Below are 19,988 nucleotides of genomic sequence, written 5' to 3'. Positions count from 1 at the left end.
ATTTTCAGATATAAAACCTTTACCATCCATATACCTTCCTTTCCTGGGAAGGAAGCTGTTAGAAGATGTAACAAACAATGAAGGAGGGAACCAGGAGGGGGAGGCAAGGATACAGGAAGCAGAGCATTAAACACAGGAGAGAGACCAAAATGTCCCCCAGGACGATGTGATGGGCGACTCTAGAAAGCCAGCAGTGTGCACAGTTGAAAGGACAGCTTGTTCACATTGGAGAAGGTAAGAAGGCTCTGGGCAGTTTTCTTTAAGAGATGAAATTGGTAGAATAATTGAAGTGTCCGAAAGAGAAAGATTTACACAACAGGGAAAAAATTTGCAGTCGAATCAGTGGTAAGTATGTGGGATGCTTAACAGTGGAAAAAAAGGGACAACTGTTACCTCCAGAGAAAAAGCTGTGCAGAAGGGAAATATAATTCTCTACCTGGCTTATTTATGAATAACATTTACACAGTTATAAGAAATACTAGGTATTCATCTAACTAAAACTGGAGGTTGGGTGGGGTGGGATTCCGTGGGGAGTGGGAACATTCCTTATGTGTGGTGGGCCAGAGACTAAGAAGATAAATTATCTTCTGTAGTAGAAGACGATGTTAAAAAAAATAAATAAATCAAGAAATGGTAATAGAAGCATTCATTTAGAGAAATAGGCAAAGAACCAAACCAATGAGAAGGTGATTTCCTTTGAGGAAAGAAAATGTGCTCACAAGTGAGCAGTCTGGGCTGCATTTGAAGATTTGAAACCAATCTAGTCATAAGAGTGAGTTGTGAGAAAGGGTAAGCTAGAGCAGGGGTGTCCAAACTTTTTTCAACGTTTTTCACCAAGGGCCATATGCGGTAAAATACACAAACAGCCGGGCCACTCACTCGAGGTGAAGTACGTATTGCCTCACCTGGTTTATTTAAGTAAACCAAATATATTTTTGGAATTTGCTGCGAGCCAATAAAAAATGGATCGCGGGCCGCAGTTTGGACACCCCTGAGCTAGAGGATAGAGAGTGAAAACAAGGATGCTTTTGAAAATGCAAGCTCACAACCATTTAACCTACATTAATTAGTTAACATCAAGCGCTGTGGGCCAGGCCATGTGCTTACAGATGATCAGAGCAGGATGCATAAGACTTAAAGCTTACAACCGAGTCAGGAAGGCAAAACGTAAACAAATAATTATGATCCAGTGATATAAATGAGCTTATAGGCAAAGTATTATGAAAATGTGGGGACCAGCAATCAACATTGCAGAATAGCCTACAGCTGTGCAGTCCACTATGGCAACTACTAGCCAACTCGCCACATGTGGCTCTTTAAATTTACATTTCTTAAAATTAAATACATGAACAGTTTCTTGGTCACACTGGCCACCTACATTTCAAATGTCCCAAAGCCACATGTGGTTAGTGGCTACTGTATTGGACAGTGAGACATGGAACGTTTTCCTCATTGCAGAAAGTTCTTCTAGATGGTGTGGGTCTCGAGGTTCTTAAATGGTGATTTTTTTTTAACAGAGTTTTCAAGTACATTAAATCCCTAAGGGGATCACATTCCATGGGTCTATTAGTAAATAGAGCCTTATAGAGCTTGATATTTAACCAGCTAAATTATCTGTACAAGGAATGGAATTTTTACTCTGTTGGAAATTTAGTTTTCAAGTGGAGCCACCCCTTGAGCCAGGAAGGAGTATTTCTTACACCTCCTGATACTGTTTGGCCACCCACAGATGTTGGGGGCAAATGCTGCTGGAGACCAGAAGTCTGTGAGTTTTGGGAAAGTGCTTATGCATAGTGGAAAGAGGGGAGAGTTTGAATGTTAGCTTCACTACTTATTAGCTGTATGACCTGCAGCAAATCTCTCAACTGCCCTGGGCCTTAGTGGTTTCAGATGTGAAGTGTATAGATAATGCATGAAGCAGGATAAGCAGAAGAACAAAATGGCAGTTGTCATTCTTCTCTTGTTCTGAATCTCCAACTTTCAAGAAGTGGGTTGGTGAAGAGGGACCCCCTCAATGAAGAGAGCTGGCTCTCCTCACCTCTCGTTTCTTCTCATCACTTCCATTTTCTGGCTTTCTGTAAAGGAGCTACTATTGACCAGGAACTTAAGACCAATCACAGGAAGGGGGATTTCTGTTCAAAGCAGGGCAGAGGGAAGACGGGGGAAGAGCAGTGACATTTACCTGAAGGCCTAGGGCACGCCAGACCCACTTGCAAGTATTTTATGTCATTCTATAAATCCTCCCAAGGCCTAGAGGGAGTTGAAGAAGTGAGGCAGGTGGCTGGAGGCGAAGGTTTGTGGGTGGTGGGAAAGACAGCCTGGTGGGAGATAAATCCACAGAGATGAGCTGGGGTTAGGTCGGGTGGGACCCTGGATGCCACGCTAAGGGCCTCACTTGATGAGATTCGTTGTTCATAATAATAACTGGTGACAACATGTTGGACGCACTGGAAGAAGCCAAGGTGAATTTGAGCCTGTCTGTGACTTATCCTCAGACAGGTTTTTACTCAGGAGTTTTTACCACACAGTGGATAGTCCATCTCTGTTACCTTGTTTAACTTTCATGAGAAAAAAAAAAAAAAAGTTTCTTTCCAAGGGGAGTTAAATGCTAAATATGATAAGCCTGAATTGGCACCAACACTCCTTGCAGGAATTAACTTTCCCTTGTAATTTGTAAATGCATTCAGGCTTGTTTTCGGCTTTCTTTTATGGGTTTTCCCCACCCCCACCCCCAGGCAGGGCCAATGTCTGAATAGAAAGAAAAGCTCTCCAGCTGGGCTCCTTTCTCCGAACAAGCTTTGCAAGCTTCGCAACATCTTCCTTGGATACGGTTCAGCTGGGGGCCTTCCCTGTATTCCAAGAGGAATTCCTGCCTCCTCACACAGGGGCCCCTTTGTTGTCTGAGGTTATGAGAAGTTAACCACCACTACTTTGCACAAGGAAATATCTTCTCATTGTGTGAAGGAATGATCAAAGAGGAATGTCATTTAAACTAAGGAAAACAAAACCGTGATTTATATCTAGAATCTCTGCAGAGAAAAGAGAGAGCCTCGTTACTTCAGTAAAGCACCGATATCTGCAGTAGAGTGTAAAACTCACTCATCTATTGATGGATTTTAAAATTGAGTCCTTAGAATATGCCAAATTCTAAGTCTTTTGTTAAAGTAGAAAAACTTTTTTATTTTGCATTTGCTCTGCTCATAAATACCTCTAATCTTTTCCAAATGCTTAAAGACCTTTTACATTAAAAATGATATATTATGTATACATATGTATATTATATATATATATAAATCCTCCCAAGGATTTACATTTTACATATAATATACATATGTAAACGTAGATATAATTATAAAAAAGTTTGGGGAAAGAGGGGGAAAAAAGGTCAGCCATAACCATAGCAACCTCACCTTGTGTTAGGTGTAAAATTTTTTTCCAGGATTTGTTTTAGTTTGTGTCCATCTACATACCAATTTCACATAATATTTACATCCTGGTTTTTTTGTCCACTTAACATTATGTCTCTCTAGCCTTTTTCCATGACAATACAAAATGTCCACAATGACTGATTTAAATGACTGCATATTATTCCACCAGTGATGCTCTGTTAGCTAACTAACCACTCCTCTCTATAGCTTAATATTTTGGGTACTTTCCATTTTTGGTAAAGTTACCCCCCTTCCAAGTTCAAAGTCTACGTTGCTGATTATAAACTGTACATAATTGTAATGTGTGAGATGATAATGCTTTTCCTTGCGTTTCCGTTTTTTTCATTTTCTTCTGAAAGAAGTCCAGAGGACCTATAGGACCCGGCCGTTAGAGACCAGCCAGGAAGTAGTTTCTCCATCACAAACCAGGAAATGCTGGATCCAAAAGGCATCACTGCTATTCAAATTCAGAACTCCAAGTAAAAGAGCAAGGACAACCTGCCCTAGGCAGCAATGACCTGTCCCAGGCAGAAATCCTCCTTTCCCAAACAGTTCAAGACCCTGCACAATAGACCACAGGGAATCAGACTTGAATTCTTAACTTCTTTTAAAAGTTATTCTTTTCTCTGTCTTTGCAGCACAAGCTCTTCCCAGATGGAGGCAGCAAGGTGTGTCTCTCTCTCTCAGCAGCAGGGTTCCCAGGACCTATCATCGCATAACTCTGCAGGTGCCCCAGTGCCCTTTGGATATTACCATTTCTATTGATAAAATTCTTATTCCGTCTCAGTTTTCTCACAGATGCAGCAATAAAGGATTTGTCTCAGATGTGCAAACTATGTTCAGTTACAAAGGCAGGTGAGGGAGGGCAAAGGGAAGCTGAACCCAGGGCCAAGTCCTGCAGCTGTAGCGCTGTCAGCTCTTTATACACAGGGGCTCAGGGAGGCGAGTGCCAGAAGTCACTGGGCCCAGGCAGATAGTATAGCTGCACTCAACAGATTGTCAAACCAAAACTTGGGGCTCTGAATCTGATGCATGAATGTGTGTGTGTGTGTGTGTGTGTGTGTGTATCTGACACTTGAGCATGCATGTGTTTGATACTTTACAGCGTATCATTTTCTTCCCAGCAACTATGAAAATAACCATTACTACTAGCTCCATTTTATGAATAGCAAGTTAACTAACTCACGTAAGTTTACACAACTAGTAAATGGTGGAACAAAGATTCAGAGTTCAAGCTTTTTCATTGACACCCTGGAGTCTTCAATATGACAGGTGTATGCAACCAAGCCTATCATTGTGAAGGTAGGCAGGGAATGTGGGATACAGGAGGTCAATTACCTGGGCTACCAGGTAATTCATGAAGGGTCTCAAATGCAGACTCTTGACAAGCATCTCCAAATACATGCCCAGTGCTATATTGACAGGATTGAAAGTTAATGTTCGCCACACAGCTTTGAACTTTAGCCCCATTTTTCCATAATAAGTCAGCTGCAGTTTCCTATGAACTAATACTTTATCTTGAGAATAGGAACATTTTACCACCTTTATGCATGTATGCAATATTGTGATTTGTATATGTAAGCATTTAAAATATTTTTCAATTTCTTATAATCCTGTTTTGCCATTATTTCACTACTTTAACATATGGAGAGCCTCGAAAATAACAACAAAATGTAATCTAAGCCTCTTTCAACATCTGAGACCTTGATCGGATACTACTGCTGCTCGAGAAAAACCAGGTTGTATGTTCGCCACAAGTGTGATACCAAAGGAAATACTAGAGACAGATTTCTGCGCAATTAGTTTAAGGGAAATTCTTGGGGGGTGGGGGTCCTACTCTCACATACCTTTTGCAGAGACTCCTCTATATGTGATTTCCTTAAGTATTGATAGTGTCTCAAGAACCTGAAATGCTGGTAGCTCAGGGATTACATACTCTGTATTAGCGCAGGTAAGCAATCGACCACCAGTAGCCATACTATGATGGCCCTGGTCCTCTAACTTCTGGGCCTCCCATGGAGGCAGGCAAGACCCCTGCAGTCGTGAGCCCATTGCTCTCTGCCCCACAGCTGGCCAGCCACACCACGCGTGACTGAGGCTACATGTACTAACAGGAGGAATTTGAACGCATCACTTAAGTTGTCCCTCGCGGAGTATCTCCCATTCTACAGTGAGATTTGTACGGTGACTTGACAATCTGGTTAGTCTGTTAGTTTTAGCAGAGAGAGACAAAACAAATAAATGGCTATCAAACAGCTGTGAATGAAGATTAAAGTTAGACTCACAGCATTTGTGGGGTGAGAAGGCCCTGGGAAAAGATTAATCCAACCCCCAAGTATTACAGATTGGGAATTGAAATTCTGAGAAGCTAAGTGACTGTCAGTATTATTTTTGTTAAACCATGCTGCTGTCCTTGTAGAGATTTAGAACTGGAGTTAGGCCACTTTTTTTTTTGTAAATAAAGTTTTATTAGAACACAGCTTTGGCCATTCACTTACGTGTTGCCTATGGCTGCGCTTTTTCGCTACATAGCAGAGCTAAGTAGTGGCGACAGATACTGTATGAACGGCAAAGCCTGAAATATTTACTGTCTAGCCCTCTACAGAAAAAGTGCTGACTCCAGCTCTACAGAAGAAAGTATGTGAGCAGAAACTAAGGCATGCCAGCAACCAGGTGAGTGAACTTGAAAGTGAATCTTTCGAGGCCTGCCAAAAGGCACCTGAGTGACCTTGAGGCAGATTCTCCAGCTCCAGTCCACGCTGCAGAGGAAAGACCAGAGCAGCTCTGGCCAACAGCTTGACTACAATCTCAGAGAGACTCTAAGCCAGAGGCGCCCCATTAGCCTGTGTGGGTTCCTGACCCACAAAAACAATGAGGTAACAAATGAGGTAATTTGTTACACAGCAATAGGTAACTAATACAGTTGTGCCTCTTTAGCTGGGCTCACCCTTTCAAAGTGAGCAAAATTCTACCTTCCATTGTGATCTGCTCTGTGGAGACTTTTGGACCCCTCTTCCCAGCTCCAAATGGTCCCAACCATTTAGATGACACCAACCATCAAAGCACTGTGTCAACTGCTCACTCAGAGTCTATCCCACAGCCATGTGATCAGTTACATAGATGTCTGCCTCCCTGGCTGGTGCTGTCTTACTCAGTTTTATAACCACAGAACCTGATTTAGTGCCCATTATTCATAATGGAATACTAATGATCCTTATTGAATGCTTACTACGCGTCAAGCATTTTCCGTGCATTACCTCATTTAACCCTGAGAACAACCTTATGAGGTAGGTAGTACTTTCACACCTATTTCATAGGGTAGGAAGCAGAAGTTTAAGGAACTTGCCTCATATCCTGTAGCTAGCAAGTGGTGGAGCCAAGATCTGAACTCTGACTGATGCGGAAGCTGCTTGGGATCCAAAGTACCAGGACATGTGGCTCGTGTCTTGGAGCTGCCACTCTGTGGACTTAGCAAAGTCACTTACACAAAGGAAACCAATTTCCTCACCCATAAAGTGATGATGATGATGCCATGTTCCTCTCTCTCATTCAATTGATTTTAGTTTAATAAAAAAAAAAAAAATTTCACCCATTCTGGCTGTGCTATGCTGGAACGTAAATTTTATAAGGAAACTACTTAGGGTTCCATCCAGTGATAAGCACACAGTAGAAACTCAACAAATTGTTTCTTGGGCCGGCCCGGTGGCTCAGGCGGTTAGAACTCCATGTTCCTAACTCCGAAGGCTGCCGGTTCGATTCCCACATGGGCCAGTGGGCTCTCAACCACAAGGTTGCCGGTTCAACTCCTCGAGTCCCGCAAGGGATTGTGGGCAGCAACCCCCTGCAACTAAGATTGAACACGGCACTTTGAGCTGAGCTGCCGCTGAGCTCCCGGATGGCTCAGTTGGTTGGAGTGTGTCCTCTCAACCACAAGGTTGCCGGTTCGACTCCCGCAAGGGATGGTGGGCTGCGCCCCCTGCAACTAGAAAACGGCAACTGGACCTGGAGCTGAGCTGCGCCCGACACAACTAAGACTGAAAGGACAACAACTTGAAGCTGAACGGCACCCTCCACAACTAAGATTGAAAGGACAACAACTTGACTTGGAGAAAAGTCCTGGAAGTACACAGTGTTCCCCAATAAAATCCTGTTCCCCTTCCCCAATAAAGTGTTTTTTTAAAAAAAAGACAATTATAAATTGTTTCTTAACTGACTTGTCCTAAAAATCTGACCTCATACTATTAGATTCAAGATAGTATGGTCTGATTAAAGGAAGTAGAATGCAAGGAATGGCTTCAAGGTTAAGAAGACACCTGACTCGAGCCAAGGCCCTAACTGTAGCCGTGCCAGAATGGACTCCAACCTTCTCAGACATGGGTTTTTGTAACTTAAATTCCTAGACTTCATGATACCATAACATCAATGTTGTGTGTCCATCCTCTGGGAAACGTATTATCTATTTTGGTCAGACTGCAGCCAATGACCTTGGATTTAAATTGTATGTTTCCTAGAGCAGTGATTTTCAAAAGTTAAAAAAAAAAAAAAAAAAAAAAGATTGCTACTTCTGTATGGACTATCTATCTCATCTTGCTTCTTTAAATGCCACTGAAAAAAAAAAAAATGAAGAACAAAAAACAATATTGTTCCCCACTAGGGAACAAAAAAATCTCAAGAGTTCAAAAACTTGGTCAGGCTTTCCTTTTAGTATCATTTCTGATGTAGACATCCCAAGAAAATAGAGAACCTGATATTGTTTAATATCAAAACCAGAAAAAATTCTGCCTACGAATCACCAGGAAAATGTACATTGCAAGTAATTCCCACAATTACTTGGCAATCCATCTTCTTTTCTAAGGGAACCAAGAACTCAGCAGATATGATTTGTCTCCATTAGATGACTGTTCAAATTTGAGTCAAATATAACTTGCCCAGTTATTTTTATTCCTTTCACTTAAGCATTCCTAATCCTACATAAACACTTTTTCAGAAAATATTGGAAGTTGTTCTTTCATTCATTCTTTTTTGTTTTTTTATTAACAAACATTAGGTGTCTATCAGAGTAAGATGGGAAGGAAGGCTGTTCTCAAAATTTTGTGTATGAAAGTTTGCTCAGAGAAAGTAAAAACGTTTGGTCACAGAAAGTTTGCTAATTTGTAAGTTAAAATCAACAGAACAGCCCCACCTTCTGCAATGTGGAATGAAATGTAATGCGGAAACACAGTGTTGTGGAAACAGTCCAAAACCAATTAAAGTAGATCTAAGTAACTGAGCATATAAAAATATGCGTGACCATCCACAGATCACAGGAGTATTTCTAGAGAGTGGTACGGGGTAGAAGTAAAACAAAACCAGAAATTGATAAGCTCTTGACCTACTTTTAATTCACTCAACTAAGTAAATATGAGACCTATTTAAATTCCCAATTTTTCAATCCTTAATGTTTTCTTAACTTGATATGCTAACACATAAAGTGTATTAATTTACTGTTCTTTGGGTGGGTGGGGGGGAATCCTACTGCGTAAGCCAGAGATAGCTGGAAATGGATCCTATAATCTTCATTAGGAAAAAAGGGCACAGGTACACCCAGAAACAAAATGCATGACATTTCAGGAGAAACATATCGGTAACCCATTTTGGGTAGTTTGAAGATTTCTTGACAGTACTCACTCTTGGCTGGTGGACTAATGCAGACATTTCAACACCAGAAGAAGATGGCATGCTTTTCAGCCTCTTTTAAAAAAAACAAAAAAACACAACGAGATAAAGAGTTATGTTCCTGTTTCAACTACATTCAAAATAGTGCCAATGTTTTGGGGAAGGCATGAATTTTACCCTGCAGTTCTGGCACGTGAAAAGTTTGTGACCAGTCATACCTCACAGGCAGCAGTATACTGGCAAATGTTTAACAACTGGTTCTACAGAAAAAATAAATGTTTATTATAAATAAAGGCTGTATAGTACACAGTTTACAAAATAAGATAAACAATACTTTCTTTTTATTATAAACTCCACATAGACAAATTGATTGTCACAGAAGCTTTAACTGAATTTTGCTGGACTCTTCTATTCATAGTCAATGTACAGTTGCAACTGATGAACAAGTATAGTTCCGACATGAAGGTTAGTTGACATTTTCATTTATATTAACTAGTTAGGTGACAGTGAAACTATGAGCACATATGTTGGAATGCCACTTGTTTGGTAATGACATGAGCAGATTCTTTGCTGAATCAGATAATAGTTTTTGAATACTGGAAGAAAAATTTCCTCAGGAATTTTCTGTGTTATTCTCACGTAATGGTTACAGACAACAAACGTTTACGTTTAATTCGCGTTAACATTTTCTTCCTCATATTCTTAAACATAGTCAAGCAACAAAACATTAAACCGACACTTTAAAGCACTTGCCAGTTTCCATGGTTTAAGTGCTCCTGTCATGGCTGATTTCAAGCTAGTAATTAATGTTAAGTCACTGAACACAAAGTTGAAAAGAAATGTTTAGTTGCGTACCATTATACAGTATTTCTACCACACAGATACAATAGATGTACAGAACACAGAAAACAGTAAAAGAATTAGGAAAGGATGGGTTCTGAGTACTTATTAACTTTGTTTTTAATATAATTTGTTTGCCTATATATTTTCATAGAATTTAATTTTTTAATATCACTTCAAAAAATTTCTGAAATTCTAAAATTCCCCAGCCAGTCCTGGCTGGCTCCAGCACAAGATTTCAGCATTCTGAGCCTGAAGGGCAAATGCATTTCTCAGACAATTTGCCCTCATCCACACACCACTAACCTCCAATTAACAGTGACCCTACAACACAACTTCCCCAGCTGAGTTAATCAATCTTAAGTGGTGGGATGTCGGGCATTAAGTTTCCAGTAGAGTATTAACATTTAGTGAGAGAAAAAAATGACTTCAGCACTGTCATGTGACATGAAGGTAGTACTCAGTTTCCTCACCTGTACAATAGGGACAATACTTTTCCTCACCAGTAGAATGGGGTGATCTTAAAGAATTAAATTCTGTTAAAGTATAGGCAAACAAATTATTTTAAAAGTGAAGCTAACAAATACTCAAAACTCATCCTTTCCTAATTCTTTTACTGTTTTCTGTGTTCTTTACAGCTATTGTATCAGTGTGGTAGAAATACAGTATAATGGTATGCAACAAATCTCAGTAATAAAAATACAAATGAAAAGTTACATTCCCCCACCTACAGAATTGGCAGGGTTTCCTTTTTTTTTTTTAATACTTTATTAAAATATAGCTAACATATATAGTATTATATTAGTTTCGGGTGTACACCATAGTTATTCAACATTTATATACCTAACTAAATGATCACCATGATAAGTCCAGCAACCATGTGACACCGTACCATGCCATCACAATATTCTTGACTATATTTCCTATGCTGTACATTACATCCCATGACGTATTTGTTTTATACAGGAAATCTGAACCTCTTATTCCCCTTCACCTTTCCCCCCATCTTTAAAACATTTTCAATTATAGTTGACATTCAATATTATTTTATATTAATTTCAGGTGTACAGCATAGTGGTTAGACATTTATATAATTTAAGAAGTGATCCCCTTGACTGGTGCAGTACCCACCTGGCACTGTGCATAGTTATTACTCTATTTGACTATATTCTCTATGCTTTACGTCCCCATGGCTATTTTATAACTACCAATTTGTACTTCTTAATGCCTTTACCTTTTCTACCCTGCCCCCGAAACCCCTCCCATCTATCATCCCAACAAATTTAGTACCCATCTGATACCATACATAGTTATTACAATATTATTGACTATATTCCTTATGTTATACCCTACATCCCAGTGGTGACTTTGTAAGAACCAATGTGTACTTATTAATCCCTTCCGCCTTTTCACCCACCCCCAAACCCCCTCCCATCTGGCAACCATCAGCTTAGAAAAGCAATTTTCAAGTGTGACTGACTGAAGAGTTTGACAACAAGCCCGGTCACAATCAGATTACTTGAGTATATGGAAGATTGTTACCTGCCTCCCAATGATTACTATTTTCACCTCTTTTCAGGAAATACATAAAAAGGAAAGCGAGCAGGTAAATATGTAACTGGAGAGTGTTAGCACAGACCTCAAAGGTAACTTCTGACAGTAAATATTTTATGTTGGAACCACGGGCTAGAATTTAGGAAGGCTCATTTGCCACCAGTGAAATCAGCACAGACAACTGTTGTTTTGGGGAGCATCATATTTAAATGAAAGATAAAATCTTTTAGAGTTTGTGATACAATTTTGATAAAATCTTTTAGAGTTTGTGATACTTTCAAAAATGTGTTGCCCTGAAATATTTATCATCACTTTTGGGATTCCATGCCTCTTTAAGATCCTTTCTTTACCACTTCTTTTTTATATTTTAAAAGCAGGCACTAAAAAAAAAAAGAAAAAAGAAAAACAACAAATACAAAAAGACTTACATTATTTTTTAATATGTGAAATAGGGGTAATCATGCCGATCTCACAGGCTTATTATGTTAAATGAATGAAAGGGTTCAGTCCATGAAATGTGTCCAGCACACCGCCTGGGGTGTATAACTAATGGTAGCTGTTGTATGTAGCATATTGCATTCTCCCCTCCATTCAGATCAACTCAAGGTTACCTGCGGTGGAGTGGGGTGCACAGACAAAATACTTATGAAGAAGCCAGCTTCCTCCTGTCTTCTAAATGGTCAGGTAAACTGGTTGGATTGATTCCATTTTTTACCCCTTGATAAGATAGTATTTTCTTCCAAAAATAAAAAGAATAGAAGCCCATTTGTGGTAGTTATTAACCAGATCAAATCTCAAAGAAGTCAGAGATTCTAAGAGCTCCCTTGCTTTTTTATTTTATACACATTTATAAACCCTATTTTTTATTCTGGATTTCAGGGACACCAAGGATTCACTGTCAAGCCATGGGCAATTTCAACAAATACCAAGCATTTCAAGCATAGAAGGTACAACAGAGCCACCAGGAGTCAGCCTAGCCTAAAGTAGTAAGAATTTATAGCATCAACAATATATGATCATATGGCTGGGGAGAAAATACAAAGGAAGAATTACATATGAATCATAAAGCTAGAATTAGTAAAAGAAAATAATTAATAGTTGCAATCTAAAGTACCTACATTATAGTACATATATTTATAAAGCACATTATGGAAGACAATTTGGTATGTGTTTCTGGGGAAATCACAAAATTTAGCCTAGAAACATTTGAAGGTATAAAGACTTTAGGTAACCTTGTTAAATTTAGCATCATTCTAATTCTGAGATTTGAGTTCTAGTTGCAATAGCATCAGGTTTCATAAAAACTTGCTATATTCCTGGGCAGAAAACATTCTAAATTGAAAAAAGTATAAAATATGATAAACCAAATGTGACCAGTTGTCAGAAATAAAATCTTAAACCATGAACATTGAACCAGATTACCTAAACTGAATTTTTTAAATAAAAAAATGTGTGTGTGCTGTGTGTGTGCATGCATATGTGCAAACTTAAACTGGAAAAAAGTAGTAAGTTTTTCTTTCCTGGTGTTTACATAATGTACACTAGGGTTAGAATTATTCATGAGAACAGTTCCTTAAAACTATAAAACTTTTAAACTTGAATATACCCTGCTGTACAGTTCTATATGAATTTGGAAGGAATGCAAAGTAAATTCACAGGATCAGTTTCTCTAATTTAATTGCAAACCCTCCCTTCCCTGGACTATAGTAGGTGGGTTTCCTGCCGAGGGCAACACTGCGGGGAATCAGTATGGGCTTCCTTCTCTCTCTGGGCAACTGCAGGAGGAACTACGTTTTTCTGTATTTTTTCTGAAGCATTTTCTTACCTCACCAGGCTTGTGACGTTATGAGACCTATACTGGAACTGTTGTGCTGGTTCTTCTCCTTTCTTTCCCCAAAAGAGGCGCCCCCAAAGATTACATTCCAAGACTAGCAGGTTCTTAGAACTTTACACAATTGTGCAATGGTTAAAAACCAAACAGAAAACCCAGTCCTGGGCCCTTCTGGCTGGGGTGTGGCTGCAGGTTGGCTGTGTGGCTGAGGGATATTGCTTCACAAAATCAAACACTCAGCACTAACTGCTGATGAAGTTCAGTGATTACATATTAAATAGAAGGAGCTGTATACCTTTCCTCGCTGAAGACATGAATGAAAACATGAAATCCCTTTAGTCAAGGCTCCTCAGGGTCAAATATTGTGGTGTTTTCAACCATTAGCATTCAAACACTGCCTTGAGTCAAAAAAAAAGCCACTGCTTACTTCCATCTCCTAAAGTTGATGCTTGACATAATTAAGTCGGTGGAAATGGAAAAACCTCAATGTAAAAAATTCTAAAATGAATCCAAATATCACCATTTATATTGGCATATTATGGGTTATACTTTATGCTTATTCCCTGATGAAGCTTAATATATGTTAGGAGCAAGGCTCTGAATTGACATTAAAAAAAACCCCCCAAAAAAACTATACAAAATGTGTATACCATTTCCATCACTCATTGCAAATTGCACTGAATAATTTCAAGTGAGCTAGGCAGTTTTTCAATGTCATTAGGTCCACTGAGGCACTTTAGAACTTTGAAGCAAATATAGAATCCTTAGGCCCAAATATTTTGTAAGATATTGCTATAAATTTTAATAATTAAAAAGTGTTTATTGCACACCCATATGTACCTATATGTACTTAGCACTGTGCTAGCCATTGTTGAAAAATTAAAAAGGATATGACTCACTCTCTCCAATAATTTTAATAATCTAATTAGGAAGCCCAATCCAACACATGAAGCAATTTGACAATAACCATAAAATAACATGGTACTGGATTCCAGTGGGATGGCAGTGTTCAACTTAGCTCTGCCTGCATCCACTCTCTCGGCTAAGAATTTACAGGTTTCCTTTACTTTGATGTCTATAATTTACTTCATCTCAACCAGTATGATATAAATGTTTAGCTTATGAAACCCTAGGGGTTGTCAGAAATTTACACTAGTGATCAACTAGTGTGTACTCAGGAAGATCAGACACAGAAGAGTCACTAAATGTAACTCCAGCTGTCCACTGATTAAGATATGAACTAATGAATGGCATAAATGCTTTTTTGTTGGTGAAATCAGTGGCTTATTAATCAGGAAAATAAATGTTACAAAATCCCACTACTTGTGGGTTTCTAGGTATACAGGTGGCTTTTCCAGCCCAGTATGAACAGAGAATAAGAATCCAGTGTCTACATCCAGACACCTATTAACATGAAGCTGGATTCCTGGTTCTCTGACCTGCCATTGGATTACACGGTTCCTGGTGCCTGATGCTGTCTGTAAGAGTAACAGAAACCTAGTACGTATGGAATATTGTCGGGTATGACTCAAGTATCTTTTCCATAAAGTGGTGGTAGGAGAACCTAGAAGGGTAGAGGATTGGGGTTCCAAGTTTATGAAACAGACTGATGTACTGTTTCGTGCCTGCTTGCTAATAATAAATGTGGTTTCAAAACATATGTGTGGAATATTTGGTCTGAGACTTGGTTTCATTATATCCTGGCAGGGATGATATTGAGAGTGGATAATTCTCACCTACTTCAAGCTTTCCTGTGGCTATTATCTAACCTTGATACAATTTAGTTTGATTTTTCAGATGCTGAGAAGATCCACGATATTTAAAGTTAAGTACAATGGGCCCTTACTAACTGGTTATGTGGCTGACCATAATCCTCTAGGTTCAATTTTAGTTTCATTTAAGGAGGATCATAACACCTCCTGGGGTTACTGTAAATATTAAAAGCAACTGCATACATAGCTCAGTTAGCTGCTCATTCATTGCTGGTTTCCCTTCCCTGCATTACTGTCCCATTATTCTACTTTTCCTATCCCAGAGGAAGCATACAAATGTTTGCAGAACTGAAAGGTATAACCTCTTTCTATTTTCCAATTTTAGTTTCCTGGGACTGAACAAATTTTAGAATTGTAAAGTTGGCTCCATCTTCAATCTGGATGCCGTGAATCACCAAAGAGAGGCTGGAATCCTCTGGCCTTTACCTTCCCTTCCCTTTTCTAGTACCCAGAGTTCTTCCTTACCCTCTTCTGGAACCCCTTGTGCCCACTGACACTTCCTGGACTCTCCATGGGCAATCACTGCTTTGGCCTCTCTCAATATCACCTCAGTCATTGCCTTAGATACACTTAGGAAGACGGTATCTAGTAGTTAGCCTTCATTTCATTAAAAAAGCAAAACAAAACAACCCTTTCTTTACTAAACAGTAAAAGGTAAGAAATGGTTAGTAAGGTCACATTCTTGTATAGTGCTCTTCCCTCATTGAATTAGGGCTCGCCTGTGTGACAGACAGAATATGGCAGAGGTGATAAAGTGTGATTGCCAAGGCTGGGTAAGGAAAGGCATTACAGCGTCTGTAATGGTCTCTCCAGTTGCTCACTCTGGGGGAAGCTGGCTGCCATGCTGTGAGTGGAAAAGCCTCATGGGGAGCAACCTACTTAAACAACCGTGGAAGTCTATCCACCAGTCCCAGTGAAGCCTCCATGACTCAAGCCACAACCGACATCTGACTGCACTCTTAATCTTATGAGAGACCCCAGGCTAGAAAGGCCTAAGTAGGCCATGCTCAAATTCCTGAGCCACAGAAGCTGCCAGAGATGATAAATGTTTACTATTGTTTTAAATCACTGAGTTTTGGGGTAACTTGTTATGCAGTGATAACTAATACGTTAAGAATGCATTTCCTGTTCTCCAATGGCTTCATGCTGGAGATAACCTAATGTAGGCAAAGTCTTTCAAAGAAGGAACCCATTTTATACTCCACTGTTACACTCTCTGCCACTTTCTCTTGTTGAAATGTAAATGCTAATATAGCTGAGAGGAAAATACTATAAACTGTACCTCCCAAAATTCATGCAGAAGCCCTGATCTCCACTGTGATAGTATTTGGAGGTGGGGTCTTTGGGAGGTAATTAGGTTTAGATGAGGTCAGGAGGGTGGAGCCCCCACGATGGGATTACATTCAATGTCCCAATAAAAGGGAGAGAATCAAGATCGCTCTCCAGCTCTCTCAGTGTGCCCACAGGAAGGAAAGGCCATGTGAGCACATAACCAGGAAGAGGGCCCTCGTCAGGAGCCTGGCTAAGCTGGAACCCTGATCTCAGACTTCCAAGTCTCCAGAGCCAAGAGAAATAAACATTTGTTGTTTAAGCCACCCAATCTATGGTAATTTGTTATAGCAGCCTGAACTAAGAAAGGAATGTTTCACATATGTGTATATAACACACAAGACAATGTAATTTGTTCACTTGTGGAGGAAAACAGAGACAGCACATGACCCTCCTTTTGGTCTTTGCTATACACTGAATGTTTGTGTCCCCCCAAATTCCTATGTTGAAACCTAAACACCAATGTTATGGTGTTAGGAGGTGGGGCCTTTGGGAGGTGATTATTAGGTCATGAGGGAAGAGCCCTCATGAATGGGGGATAGTGCCCTTATCAAAGAGACCCAGAGAGCTCCCTCACCCCTTCTGCCAAGGAAGGACACAGTGAAAAGGTTGACATCTATGAATCAGGAAGTGGGCCCTCACTAGACACCAAATTTCCCTGCACCTTGATCTTAGACTTCTCAGGCTCCAGAACTGTGAGAAATAAATGTGTGTTGTCTACAACGGTCTTCTGTTATAGCAGCCTGAATGGACTAATACAGTTTTGTAAGAAGACGGACTGGCAAACTCCAATAACTGTAAAGAACAGACTCATGTCCTGTTAGGCACACAAGGCTACAGGTGTGTCAGGGAAGTCACAATGAGGGGCTGTTTTATTGCCCAAATAATACACGGTCATTGCAGAAGATTCAGAACATACGGATGGAGTAAAAATGTAATGAATACCATTCAAAGATACCCATTATTTGTGATTACCTCTAGCCTTTTTATCTATTTAAAATTATACCATGAGTATTTTCCACATCACAATGAATGAGCTGTATAGAACCTGCTACAGTGTTATGGACAAAGCAGATATGCAATAAATGTTTGTTGATTAAGCCCAGAATGATCATTAAAATGATATGCTAGGAAGTGAGAGCTAAAACAAATTTATGTTCACAGGTGCATTAGATTATTTACTTATTTATTTTTTTGATAAACAATTTTAAAAAACCTTATTTTGGAATCCTGTAATTCATTAGTAATTACGATGAATAATTACATGTTCTTGGACTTCTGTGTGCTTACATGTGGGTAAAAACCACCTTTATTTAACAGACTCATCAATTTTGGCCTGCCCCTGAATCCTGTTAAAACTAAAATAATTATATGAGTACACACACACACATACACACATACATATACATGTATATCTTTTCAATAATAGAAGTGGGAGGGTGACACTAACAGCATTTTGGAAGCTAGAAAGCGGGTGGATGAGTGGCCATTGACTCAGTGGACCTGAGAAAGCTGAACTAGAAGCTGGAAGTGAGACAGATGAGTACCCATAATTCACACGCAGTGTCCTCAAAAGGCTCCAGACTTGGTGGCAGCAGGTACCTCAGGCAGAGGGGGGTACTGAAAGGTAGGAGGGGTTGAACTGTGTTTAAGGAGCAGTTGACACCCCCCCTCCTGTCCCCTACTGCGAGCATCTGGGGGACAGCACTTCCTCCACCTCAGCAGAAGCCTAAAAGTTGATCCTGGGGTGAGGACAAAACCAGAGGGTCTCTGGATTAGAGGAAATACCAGGCAATATTGGGGGTGGGCTACTATATACAGATAGGAGGATGAAGTAAACACGCATGTAGCATACTGAGATTCCTCTAGTTTACTTCTTACCATCATCTCCCAAACACACACTGACAACCAGGCCCTCACTCTCCAGGCAAGAGTTTGGGGGAGTTTTCTTAGGGGACCTGACCAATCCATGAGGAACTCCTGAAAGATACTGACATGGGAAGTTTCCTAACAACTGGCTCAGCCAGGTCATTCCAGTGAAAGTCACCATCAAGGAGTGTCCCCCACCCCCCAAGTTCATGTTTAGAACTTCACTTTTCAGTACCCTACTCTCGCATATGAGCAGAAAACTAAGTTTACCATGTTTCCCCGAAAATAAGACCTAACCAGAAAATAAGCCCTAGCATGATTTTTCAGGAGGACATCTCCTGAACATAAGACTTTTGGAGCAAAAATTAATATAAGATCCGGTCTTATTTTTGGGGAAACATGGTACCAACTCGCTGAGGACCACAAGCATCCTGGAGGGATCAAGAACTATACAGGAAAAAGAAACTTTCAAAAATTATTAAAAGCTCATAGAAATACGAGAAATACAAAGTATCATGAAGCAAGATGATGATGCTGTTAAAAAAAAGGCATTCAGATAGCAAAAGAGACCTCTTAGAAATTAAAAACATGACAGTGTAAATAAGGATCTCGACTGAAAGACTCTAAGTTAATATTGAAGAACTTAGAGTGAAAAGACAAAGAAATAAATAACAGGAAAGAAAAGCAGATAAACAATCCAGGAATGTCAAGGAGATCTAGAAAGTAAAACAAAACCAAACACCTATGAGAGAGGAAAACACTAACAAAATAATTCAAGAAAATTCTAGAAGATTGATTTCCTAGATTTAAAGGGCACACTGAGTGCCCAGTACCATGGATTTAAAAAAAAACAAAAAAAAACTGTACTGAGGTATATCACTGTGAAATTTTACAACACTAGGATAAAGAATATTTAACCAACTTCTAGAGAAGAAAATAAAGTTATATGTAAAGGACTGGGAATTGGAATGGTGATAGACTTTTCAATAGCCAGAGGAAAAAATGAAGCAATGACACCAAAATTCTGAAGAAAAAAAAAAGTTTTGAGTGAAAATGATTTCCAAAATAGACCTTTCTATATGATCACTCTAACCAATCAAGTGGGGAGGTAGAATACAGACATTTTTAGACAGGCAGGTATGTACTTAAATCATTTTTATCTCCATATAACTTTTTCTTAAAAAAGCCTGTGGAGGATATGGTCCATGAAAATTAGGGATGAAAACAAGCAAAAGGAAGACATGAGGTCTAAGAAACAGGGGCTCCAACACACGAGAGAAGTGAAGGGATTCTTCAGATGGTGTTGACAGGAGATCTCAGTGTTGACAGGAGACCTCAGTGTAACCTGGCAGAGGAGACAACAGTCCAGATAAGCAGGTCAGAAGTGTCTGAGAGAGATTTCTATAAAAGCGTGAATTTGATGTAACACCTGATATGAAACTGACAGAATCATGGAACATATTGAGAGACTATTTAGACAACCGGCAAATATCTAAGTATTGAATGAATGGTAATTACATAAACTACACACACAAGAAAAACAAACAGACAAAAATAAATAAACAAGTAGAAAGAAAATTATTAACTCCAGGAATAAGCTGTGGTGGTAAGAAAAAAGTAGTTTCATATATGCCCCATGTCTGAGTAGCATAGATAGTCATAATGTAAATCCGGAATATTTTTCTAATCAAAACTGAGCTGTAACTATAT

At 39.4% G+C, this 19,988-nt stretch overlaps 1 protein-coding gene across 4 annotated transcripts in view; it reads right to left on the bottom strand.

Moving 5' to 3' along the window:
- The window catches only part of PGCKA1 (PDCD10 and GCKIII kinases associated 1), a 78,567-nt gene that overhangs the window by 24,076 nt on the left and 34,503 nt on the right, over positions 1 to 19,988 (bottom strand). Inside the window, exon 2 of one of the 4 annotated variants that reach the window (XM_074322253.1) lies at positions 9,096 to 9,158. The exons of 2 other annotated variants lie outside the window; for them this stretch is intronic. The gene's annotated coding sequence lies outside the window, so the exon portion shown is untranslated. Of the gene's footprint in view, positions 1 to 9,095; positions 9,159 to 13,302; positions 13,325 to 19,988 lie in introns of those variants that run through there. One more of the 4 variants, XM_019741947.2, reaches the window with a different exon arrangement.

This window comes from Rhinolophus sinicus, linkage group LG02, assembly GCF_036562045.2.
Source record: "Rhinolophus sinicus isolate RSC01 linkage group LG02, ASM3656204v1, whole genome shotgun sequence".
Lineage (NCBI taxonomy): Eukaryota > Metazoa > Chordata > Mammalia > Chiroptera > Rhinolophidae > Rhinolophus > Rhinolophus sinicus.
The sequence above is the reverse complement of the archived record's forward strand: the minus strand, read 5'-3'. Positions and strand labels throughout refer to the sequence as shown.